Here is a 12,231-nt window from a genome sequence, read left to right as displayed (position 1 = left end):
GGTGTACCCTAGCCAGGTTGCAAATTGGTTTTCTGGGGCTTGCCAATTTAAATTCTTCACTGCGGCTTCAGCTGAAGTGGGGCGTCTTCATTTCCTGCCTCGGCTTGTTGTACACTGTTACCGAGGTCTCTGTTTAGGTGATTAGCGTGTGTGTGTGGGTCTGCCGGTCCCGAAGCTCTGTTAAGTTATAAATGTTCAAGCTACCAGTGTGCTGCGGGTAAAAATAGCACTTGTTATTAGATGTCAGCTCATAGCCTGCAGGAGCCTGGCAACGTTTTGAACCTTTTCAAAACGTAAATACTGCATATTAAGCATAGGAGAGAAAAATTAATCTGCTGTTTCTGCATTTCCAAGTCAAAAACCCAAGGGAGGAAGAGGAGGAAGAAGACGATTGGGCGGGGGGCGGGGGGGCCAGGGTGCAAGGCACTTCCAACAAAAGCGATATCTGTAGCAATGGGCATAGGACTAGTCTGTAACAGCCGGAACACAAAGAGAAAACGATTCCAGAAGTGGATTGCTTACTTTCTCTGACCATCCCAGCTTGTGACTTTTCTCTTTTCATTTTAAGCTTATGGCCTCCTTGTGACCTTGCAGGTGCCATTCACAGGCCAGGATTTTAGTTACAGTATATTGTGGGTAACCAGGCTCCATGTGTTGTTGTTAACATTTGTCCAGAAGCACATGAGCACGTCTTCATTAGACTTGCAAATGAGTCATGCCTTTCCGTTGGGGAAGGGGGGGCCAGGGACTGGGTAGGAGATGAACAGTTAAAACTTTACAGGAATTTTTTTGTGAGTGCCTTTTCCCTTCAGTTAATAGTGGGGAAAGTTGGCAATCAAGTTCGCTTTTTGAAACTTCTGACATATTTTAGTAAGTTCTGATTTACATATGAAGTCATCCCCCAACAATTCCAAACAAATGTCTTTTCAAAGCAAGCCCACTTTTTGTCTTTGGCTCACAACAGAACTGACTAGATTTTCTTTTCTCTTGCTTCTCAACCACTCAAAAGAGTGGAAAGTTATAATCTCGGTAGATACTTTAACATCGCAGAGGATCTAATAACAGATTTTAATAACTGCAAACTTACCACCTTAAGGAGTTGTTAATGGCACAAACATAATCCACAAACCATTTGTGGTTTAACCATTCTCCGAAGAGACGCAGTGGCTGGGAGTCAATACTGTTGGTACTGTTAGTTCGGAAAATCTAGAAGAAAGAATGGGGCACCACAACATGAACCATGTGACATCTTTACAGGACTGCTCAGACACACTAAGATCTGAAGATGGAGTCTGATTTCTTATAAGCATATTTTCAGAGTCAAAATGACCCCCAGTAGAGGTCAAAATTCCTAGCATTTATTCCCATGGTAGATATTCAGTTCATATTAAAAACAGGACATTTCAAAAGATTTCTAGTGATTTGATTTGGCTCATAAGTAAAGGACTTACATTAAAACACACACACACACACACACACACACACACACACACACACACAGAGTATTTGATGGTGAGGTTTTGTACTGATGAGTGCTAAATTATACCAGAAAGCCATTCATTTGATATTCCGTAAATACCGTAGCACAAGTCAAGCACAGATTACAAAGCATCTTAAATAACACCAATGTAATGCACACACAAAGAACAATATAGCCAGCTTCAGGTAATTTCCATGTAACAGATAACATCTGGGGGAAATACAGAAAGTAAGTTATGCAAAACTAATTTGCAAGTGACCACATCTGTGGACGTTATTTATCGCACGTTCATTAAACAATCCATTATTGTGTTTGAAAATCTCTTCTCCTCTTTATTAGAGCGCTTAATTTTTGGCCTGCTCATAAGCAGAATATATATATATAAGTGGTATTCACGTGGAGCAACGTGGCTGTTTTTATTACGTCTGTTTGTGTGGAAGCATCCAGAAATGGCCAGAGAAACACATTGATTGCTTTTACATCCAAAGTAATATTTAGGGGTTATTTGAAAGGCAAGTAAAACCAGTCATTTGGTCAAATGGATGTGTGTATATATCAGAAAGTCCTGCCTTTAAGCTCAGCATTAGGCCTGGGGCAAGTCATCCTTAGCATTTGCCCTTGGTTCTGAATACCATGGGTGCTGGTCTTCTGTGGAAAAGGGGTGGGGCTGTGAGCTGGTTATATTCAGGCCAAATAGGTTGGTTTTTGTTTTTTGCTTTTTTTGTTTTTTAAATAAGCTTACTTTATCCTTTTTCTGTTTTTATTTTTCCAGATTTAAAAGGTAACATATTAGACTTTTGAGGGGGGAAAAAACATGAGACAATTGCCATCCTACAGGAATGTATAAAAATAGTTATAAAACTGGCTTTATTTAATTTGCTTCAACTATTCATAGACTTGAGGAAATTATAATGTTCTCTCAGAAATTCTAACTCAATAAAGCTGACCATGCCTCTCTGTTTTAAATAGATTTTATTACAGAGCCAGTGATGTTGTAAAACATGAGGTTTTGTTAAAAAAAAAAAAAAATACAAAGGCCTAATTGTATTTTTTAAAGAAAGTATTGCATCAGAAGGTTTCATTTAAGCATGTTTGCTGGCTCCGTGCGCTCACCACAATTATTGATTCTAATTTCCCCTCGACTTGTTTTTTAAGGAAGGCGACCACTTTCCATAGGGAAAAACTCACTGTGGTACTTGGGAGCCTTTTGTTTATTTCAAACTCTGTATTTAAAACTGCACCTTCGTCTACTGCCTAACACAGCTAAATTTAATTCTTCGTGAAAGAGAGAAGCAGCTGTGGTTTGGTTCATTAACAGTATGCAGAGCATGCAAAGAAAAGAAATTCTCACCCCCCCCTCCTGTGCAGGAATTGAATCAATTTAATAGTTATATGAACTACACACATTTAAAAAATCAGGAGAAAGAAAACCTCAACTGTCAGCCATAATTTCAGCTTCTGGGAATAAATGCAAGCTTCAATCTACCAAAGAAAGGAAGTGTGAAGCCAGAGAGCTCCAAGAGCCCATGTGTATGCTAGGGTAATTACATGCACACACACACACCCACATACACACACGCACATTAACACATACATTCACACACATGTATACATATGCAGATGAAATACGTTTACAAACATAGACTCATGCACATGTGTATTCATACACATGCACATCACATATATGTGCACACAGATGCACACACACACACACATACGTTCATATACACACACTCATTCGCATATATACACATAGACACATGTATAGTTACACATCACAAGAAACATTTACACAAATAGACATTTACACAGACACATTTATGTACAAATACACGTACATACAGTCAAACATACACATAGACGTGTATACACACTCTCACATACATGCACACATATAGAAAGAGATGGGGGGGAGAGCAAAAACAAAAAAGAAGGAAGAGGAGGAGGGATGGCTAAGCGGTTAGAGTTCTAGAGGACCTGAGTTCAGTTCCAAGCACCCATGTTAGGCACCTCAAAACTCTACAGCTCTTTAGGGATCTGATGCCATCTTCTAGCATCCAAGACACCACAATACAAATGTACATACATACATACATACATACATACATACATACATACATACATACACGTCTTTTAAAAGGAACTCAGTCAATCAATCTAGACCACAGAGGTGTCAGGGAGAAAACAGTTTAAGACTTGAACACAAACATCTGTTTGCATTTAAGTGTAGAATCTAAGGAGGCCTGGGGCAGCAGAGGGCAGGCCATGGGCTCCGCTTCACCAAATGGCAAGGCTCTCTGTAAAGGATGTCAGTAGATGAGGTGAGGGCAAACAAACAGAAATCCCCCAGCCTGTATGCCTAGAGCACAGCAGGAATGTGGTGACCAAGAACAAGACAGCATTCTACCTCCTTGAAAAGAAAAGTATCTCCCCAACCCAAAAGCACAAGCTCAGTGCATCCCCACCCCCACCCCACCCCGCCAATCCGTCAGCGCATGCTCAGTATCAGCAGCCAATACAGTCAGCTCAGACTCTTCTTCTCGGTGTCCCACTTGTCATCATCAGCCCCCAATACACCCTGCACTATATGCACTGTGTTTCTCACCATATATTACAGTCCATGCCTCCGGGCTAACCCCCCAGTTCCTTCCCAGGTCGGTCTCCGATTCCCTCGGGCAGCTTCTGTATTTTACCTGAAAGGTTTCAGTGGACAATGCAGTATGGCTGTTCTCTTTTTTTCTTGCCTGGGAAAAAGTGAAAACCAATAGAAGAGTTGGGAGTTTGCAAGGCAAGCATGACAAGGGGCACATAACAGTGAGGAGGTAAGGGTCCTTTACCCTTCACTTGGCAAAAAGCAACAGCTTGTGAATGTGGAAGGAAGAAAACCCCACTGTCCTGATGTCTCCTCAATGTTCTGATGAACATTTAATCTACTCAGGATAAAAGCAGCAATGACATCATCCTATAGAATAAAAGCTAAATGCTTAGCAATATCAATTTTCCAGGATGGCCACTTGATGATAAATTATGGTTTACTTAAAATGGCCAAAGCTAAGGGCCACTGCCCCAGGCTTTAACTCCACCACGGTCACTAAATTATTTGATCTTATACTGGTGATTTTACCTCTCCATTGCCGAATCTCCTTGCCTGGATATATCTACAACTAAATAGCAACTTCCTATAGGCTCACACAAAAACTAATGATATAAATTCAGTTCAAATGCATACGCATTGGTAAACCCACAGAAACAAATCTTCCTCCAGCACTACCCAAAAACCTGTAAGGGAAAAACATTAATATTTAAATGATGGAGTATAACACAGAGACATTAGAAATGACTGTATGGTTCCTTCGTGATTCTTTTTTCCAAACGCATCCTAAGATGGTAGGTGGGTAGGGCTTGCTTTTCCACAGCTCTGTCTTCAAATCCGTGTGCTCAGGCCCAGCTCCGTCAGCAGAGCAGTGAGTGACGTCATCTCAGAGATTCACCAACAAGCTCATGAGAGTTTGCTATGTAGATTGGGACAAGTTATTGATTTATAGTGAGGGACGTAGAAGACATAAAAACTAGAACACTCAAGTGGGCATGTCTTTACAGAGCGACTGAGATGGGAAATTAAATTATGGTCAAAAAAGCATTGCTTGTTAAACACGGAATTGAAACAAGAGGAACTAATTAAATGATCCAGAGGTTTAATGCCGTTAGTGCCCTCATCTCCTCTTTCTCTCTACCTAGCGGTGGCTGGGTGGACCCTGCCAGTGTTGGCATCAGTGGCTCTCCTTGTCTTACACGGCCTTTGTTGACAGTCTTCCTCTACGGCATGTATATATACCCTGTTGGCAAAGTATCATCAACTGCTTCCAGGGGAGTCTGCCTGCCACGAGTTTTCAGTGAGTCCCTTTGCTGATTCACAGCACTCTGGTATTATATACACATTGAACGCCACAGATTCTCTTGTATTCACTGCTAGGTTCTCTCTCTCTCTCTCTCTCTCTCTCTCTCTCTCTCTCTCTCTCTCTCTCTCTCTCTCTCTTTCTCTCTCTCTCCCTCTCTCTCTCTCTGTGTGGTATCTGTGTCCTGTCTTGGGTCATTGGCAAGGCCAAGCCTATTGCCCTGAGTTGTTGATAGCCACACTGCTGGTATCTGCAAGAGCATCGGCATCCTGCTAAGTTGTGTCAGTCAGCTGTCGACTGGGTGTAGTTAAGTACCGAGCCCTCTGCCATCAGCAGAGAAGACAGATACACAGGGGTCTGAAGCTTGGCTCTCTCCCTACTGTCATAAACAGGAGTAAGAGGTAGGGCCATGATGCAGAGACCAAGGCAAACAAATAAACCCTCAAGTGCAGGATACAGAAACAAGGAGACAACGCTAATCATGAGTGAGAGACAGTGCTTGGCAGTGAAGAGGGCAGTGGTGTCAAAGATACAAAGCAGATGACACTTAAATAAGATATTAGATTTAGAAATATGCTGACCTGGTGAGGGAACTGGCTGAGACGGTGCCACTCACCAAAAGCTCTTCTTTCCAGCACACCATTGAGGTTGTCAAGCGTGCGGACTACCCTTTCCCAGCCCCCCTGGAAGAAGGAATCTCACTGGACATCTATTCAACCTTCATAGAGTCGCTGCCACCATCGGAGACAGAACTGAAGGTATGCTCAAGTGTGCCTTTCCTCGCCCAGCCAGGCATGATGAGAGCACAAGACAGAAGAAACCCCATGTTCTCCCATTGCCTTTGTCTCTGACTTCTTCCTGGTCAATATAAATATTCCTTTTAGAGTTGATTCACACATAGGCCAGCTGATGGTGGTCAGGTGCTCTTCTGTTTTTCTCCTCCCCCAAGTCCTACCCAGGCTCCACCTTTGAAGTCCCCCAAAGTCTCTTACGATCCCCAAGATATGTGGTAACATACAACCCCACTCTCCTTCCAGCTGGATGTTGCTCCTGGTAGGCCAATGGCACAGAGTACAAGTTTGAGGTTGCCCGGAAGCCTCTGAGCACTCAAGCTCTGGGTTGAATGTTGTTTCGTTTCGGTATCTGAACCCGTGTCTTCCCGATGTCTTAGGTGATGGATCAAGAGCAAGGTCCTCAGGAGTCCCTGCTGGAGAGTGAAATGGCAGAGGTGGATCCTTTACTTGGCTTCACTATTGATGATGTAAAGTCAGCACTGGCTCGAGTGACAGATGAGGTTCTGATCAACATTCAGGTATTGGAATGGGCCGTGAACTCCCCGTTGTGCTCAGTGAATTAGGCGGCATCCCCCTTAGCATCTGTAAGCACTGCTCCACTCTGGCCAAGCAAGAGCCAGACTTAACGGTTTGCACACTTTATCTCACAAGGCCCCACAATCCTCTGCTGAGTCTCGTGGACTCAGTAAGATGGTGGATTTGGTACGAAGACAAAAGCAAGGTTTGCCAGCAGCACCTCGTGTGCTGTGTCCTATCATCTCACTAAATCTTTTGACATTGAAACCCCAGCGGGGGGAAACACAGCACAGTGAAGACTTTGAGCCACACCACACGAAATGCGCCTTACACAAGTGTGGGCAACACACAAGGGCTTCTGAGGAGTTCACAATTCAGATCAATGAAGAGTTCATACTGCAGATCAATCCGTTATGCTTAACTAAGTCACCTCATCCAGTTTCAGGTTTGAAGTTCCTCTCAGGAACTTCCTGCCTTCACATACTACTAATTGCTAAGCCATTTGCACCAAGGGTACCCTGAGAATGGGGAGTAGGCACTACCTCTGGGCAGCTGCCCATCATCCCTCATAGGGTTACTTTGTGTTTAACACATCCCTGTTCTGTCCAAGAAACAAATAACAAGTACCACCTCCCTGTAAAGATTTACAGGGACCCACAGTTCCCTACGCCAGATGCTTAGAGTTAAAGAATTGCTTATCTTGAGAAAAGACCGTAAACCACAATAACGCTTATGTATCCGAGGGGAAGATTTAATTTTTTTTTTAATCTGAACTCAGGCCCATATATAAAAAGCACACTGTATTAATAAATAATTTGGGAAGGGCAAGGCTTAGGTTGTCCTAAGCGTACCTCGTTGCTTGTTGAATCATCAAGTGTTATTGCAATATTTACACGAGCATCTAATGATCTGGTGCCAACAGAACCAGCCAAAGTCCCCCACTTAATAAGGGGTGTTTGGTGTTTACCAGAAATAGTGGAAGAACACGTTCTACACAAAGGGCTATTGTTAACATCCCTGTGAATGTAATAACTGGTTACTGTGTAGAAGGGCAGAGTGCAGCTGAATTAAGCCGAGTTCAGAACATACCTCCCTTTTAGATTTGATAACATTTCCTCTAAATATAGTTTATGTATAATCATGGCCCAGGGCTCCTTTGCAATCCCACAGCTCTGAAATTATTGCCGAGGAACTACTAGACAAGCAAGAGAATTGTTTGCAGGACCCACAATTGAAAACATCTTTACCAAGGCCACGCTCCACTAAGGGAGCTGCGTGGTTTTAACCATTCACGGATGCTTTTCTTTTAAAGTATTGGAGTGTGCAGCATCGGTACCTCTCTTCTCCGACAGAAAGATTAGGGTCGGTATAAGCTCTTGTTATCTTCCCACTAACATGGAGCCATCCTGGAAGTTCAATAGCTTGTATAGCTAAGTGCAATTGTGCACAGAGAGAACATGGACCAGAGCGGGGACACCCAGACCCTGTAGGTACTGTGAGCATCTCTGTGCTGGATGGATCGAAACAGCTTGGCTCAAATTACTGCTGATTTTTTCCCCAATAAAATGACAAGATGATATGGATTCCTGTAGTGTCTCAAGATAGCAACCCAGCCTTCATATTTTCTCTCTGTAATCCTGACAAACTCCAGGCAAGGGAAGAGGGCACTTTCGGTGACAAATCAACAAAAGGGGTGGGGATGGGGGTAGAGACAAAATGCCATTTGTCTATAGTTTCCAGGTGCAGCAGGGGCTATGAGAGGTGCTATGAGCCTGGTCCCAGTTGTAACTCCAGAGCCACCCAAGGAAACCACACATCTAATACCAGGCCAACGCTACTTTGACTGTTAATACACCAATACACCTGTGGCTTGATGCTTTCCACCTTGCTTGCCTTCGTCTTGGACAAATTCCAAGCTGGGGGATTGCCCTGAGCCTCGCTTCAGTTTTTCCCCTCGGTGTCACATGGGTTGAGTTACTTTCCACTTTTTAAGTGACCCTAGTTCTAAAACCTGCCACACCTCTTCTCAAAACTGTGCGACAGTGGGCACCGGATATAAGCATCTGCCACACACAGTAAATGCATTTTGCTCTCAGGGTTTCTAATCTCTCTATACATATATTTTTTCTTCCTCTTTATATAAAAGTCATACAGTTATTGCAGCTTTTGCAGAAAAGGTCAATAGAGAATTCATGTTTCAGTACATTGTCTCAGAGCTATGCCTCTATTGTAATTCCAAGCCAATATCAACTTGTCTAATATAGAACCTTCTGGAATGGAGTGTAAGCCCTTCGTTTTTTTATGTTCACCCACTTATTCTTTCCATGATCCACTTTGCAGTTTTAGAGGTTTATTAAGAATGAAGTTACCTTGGCCCTCAGATGTCAATTAAAATTACACGAAATAGACCAAACATTTTAAGCCAATATAGTTTAGGTGTTTTCATTTTAAAGATACATTTGAAATGAAATTAGTTTGGCCCTGAGCTGCATAATAAAAACAAGACCCAATGGAACAAACTATAATATATTTAAAGAATCATGTTTTAGAGAAATAGGAATGATAATGCTGAACTCTTATGTTAAATGTTGGCTGTTGGCCCTGACACAGCAAAGGAATAAAATAAGGAGAGCAAAAAAAGTGAACAGAGTTTGCCACCTCACCGTTGACGATGTCGTAGGTCAACTGTGAGCTGCCCGGGTTAGAAAAGTCATCTGAGGTAGTGGTCAGTGAAAGCTACTGAACACGAGGCGGGGCGTTCAAAACAGTCCCTAAAGGAGATAGAATGGGACCCGCCCCTGAGCTAAAGGCAACATGTCTAGTCAGAAACATTCTGGGGAGGAACAAGGAGACGCAGCAAACGAGCAGATCCAGTGAGTGGAGGTGGAGTTCTTTCATTCAGGCTCTGCTTGTAGCACCTCAACAAAAGCACAGATCGCCAAGGTCTGACCATCCGGAATTTTTCTCTCCTGCCAGTACTGTACTCTGTTAGGCTCACGCTACCTTCCTGGACCTTCTCTGGGAAACGTAAGGTGATTGGCTGTACACAGAAGAGCATCTATGAGAGGAGAAGCCCATGGTCTGGGTCTGGCTAGAGCACATCTTCCCGACCCATTAGAACAGTATAAAAATTATTCTTCAGACCATTTCAATGTCTACATGGTGCAATAGACCATAAATGTCTGTCAATTCATAAGGTGTAACAATTTTTACAATTCCTTGATAATATATTAGTTAGCTGTGCCATTAGCAAAGTATATTTCTTGTGAAATAACGAGTTGGATTATGAATGCAAAGCTAACGTGCAATGTTAACTCACCCCTATTAGCTACTTCATGTTCTAGAAAAAGAAAGGGTAGGTGGCTTGTCCAAACTGATGGAGTCAAACTAGACCATAGGCTAGTTGATGATAGCACATAAAACATGTTCTTCCCAGCTCTGCCAAAGCACTGCATGGGGGTATCTGTGGAAAAGGGTGACTAGGGGACCATTTTATCTCTTCCCTTCCCTTATCTGCTCACAAAGAGGAAAAATGAAGAATCAGAAGTCAAATGTTTATGAAGAAGAAGAAGAAGAAGAAGAAGAAGAAGAAGAAGAAGAAGAAGAAGAAGAAGAAGAAGAAGAAGAAGAAGAAGAGGAGGAGGAGGAGGAGGAGGAGGAGGAAGAAGAAGAAGAAGAAGAAGAAGAAGAAGAAGAAGAAGAAGAAGAAGAAGAAGAAGAAGAAGAACCACCTTGAATTCCCTACCCATTCTATACTCATACTAATCCTGAATCTAGAATTATTGACACCAATGTGACCCATCAGAAATAGCAACTCCTTTCATGATAATCAGGGAAGCAGTTCAAAATCACCTATGACATTTATTTTCTCAAAATTTACATAAATGTGTAAAAAGTATTTTTAATCATATCTGCTCATGAAACAGTACTGCTTTTAATTCAATTTCAATTAGATAATAAAAGTTTCTCAGAAATAGTTACCATAAGAATTTAAAATTATGTCATATGCACAAGAGTACAAAGTCCTCGGGTCACTCAACAGTAACAAGTCCCCCAACTTCTATTGTCCCTGTATGCAACTGCGTTATTCACCTTGGTGAAAAGAAAGCATTTTCCAACCCCTGCCCCCATTAGTGTTGAGAAAATGTACAAATATAGTGAGGTATATTTCTGGGATTACACAGGTAGGTGTGTTAGTGTGCAGAATATCATTGCTCAGAGGCTGCCATGTTTACTAAAACCTGTCATCAACGGACTATGAGAGATGTTTTTGGTGCCAAATATATATCACAAAGTGGAAGGCATGCAAGAATTGTAATGTACAATGAATGTTCTTAATTATGAGAGCTGTCCTCCTTGTGAGATTATTTGTGCTCTTATTTCACACACCAAGCTTCCAGGAACCCCATGTAGAATGCATTCGCGGGAAGGTCAAAGCAAAGGGCGGAGGGCCCACAACACCGCACCAACCAAACCCAAAGCAGTTATTCTGATTCAGCCCTTCTTGGCAAGTGTGTCTAGAAATGCAGATCAGTTGTCCTATCTTACAGCATGAGGCTGTGTGAAAAATGGCTGTGCAAATACCACTTCCTGTCCACAGTAGACATACTATACATCGGGAATGTGCAAAGAAATATGATAAAGTGTTATCAAATCACCACAGGCTGGAACACGGCTCTGTCTGCAAAACAGGAAGGTGTGTGAGGGATCATGTCTGTCTTTAGGCACTATAGTATGTCAAAACCACAAAGACAATGTGCAGCCAAAGATAGCTCCGTCGTAACCACTTTTTTTTTTTTTATGATTGTCTCCACAGAACGAGATAAACGAAAAACTGCATGTACAGGAAGAAGCCTTTAATGCGCGGATAGAGAAATTGAAAAAGGCCTGAGGACTCAGTGCGAGCAAAGCAATGCTGAACTTCAGAGAAACCAACAAAACCGGCCAGATAATGGAGTCTCTTGAGGGCTCTGTCACCTCCATGCAGCTGTGAAAGAAGAACCCACTTTTCATTACCCAGACTGATTAAGCGGCTGGTTGTCCAGCCTCTCCCGTCCCACGCCCACCCCTGAGCCTGCAGTGCCAAGTGCAACAGCGCTGTTTTGTGTGCAAGAATTTGGAGAATTAGATATGAAAATACAATTATTGTTGAGATGGCCCTATGGCATTTGACTAATAAATACTATTCCTCTTCCATAGGAATGAAACTGGCACTTGGAAATAACCAAAAAAATGTAGAAAAATAAGAACAGTTTTACCCATTATTGGCCAGATTGGCTATCATGGAGGTGCAGCACTGTGAGGAGAGGCCATCCGTCACTCCAACGGTAAACTTGCTAAACAATGCCCATCTTGGCATGTGCTATAGGACTGGTGGGGGTTTTTTCCCCTTATTTAACTCATTTGGCTTTCTTATTTAAATGTTTCAGTGTGAAACCAATTTTCTGAAATTACATAATGCAGTTTGAAGCATTTTAATTTATTCTGCACTGTATTTGCTGTTTCTAATCTTGTTACCCTCCCAGGGGACCACGTGACCTATATA

The 12,231-nt window shown here is 42.4% G+C and overlaps 1 long non-coding RNA gene across 1 annotated transcript; it reads left to right on the top strand.

The window, feature by feature from the left end:
• Positions 1–6,008: 6,008 nt before the first annotated feature.
• Positions 6,009–11,919, top strand: LOC127195668 (uncharacterized). Its single transcript, XR_007831390.1, has 3 exons — positions 6,009–6,134; positions 6,548–6,688; positions 11,503–11,919. It is a non-coding gene; the product is annotated as an uncharacterized LOC127195668 (long non-coding RNA).
• Positions 11,920–12,231: the final 312 nt, after the last annotated feature.

This window comes from Acomys russatus, chromosome 11, assembly GCF_903995435.1.
Source record: "Acomys russatus chromosome 11, mAcoRus1.1, whole genome shotgun sequence".
Taxonomy (NCBI): Eukaryota; Metazoa; Chordata; class Mammalia; order Rodentia; family Muridae; genus Acomys; species Acomys russatus.
This window is presented reverse-complemented; position numbering and strand designations above follow the sequence as displayed.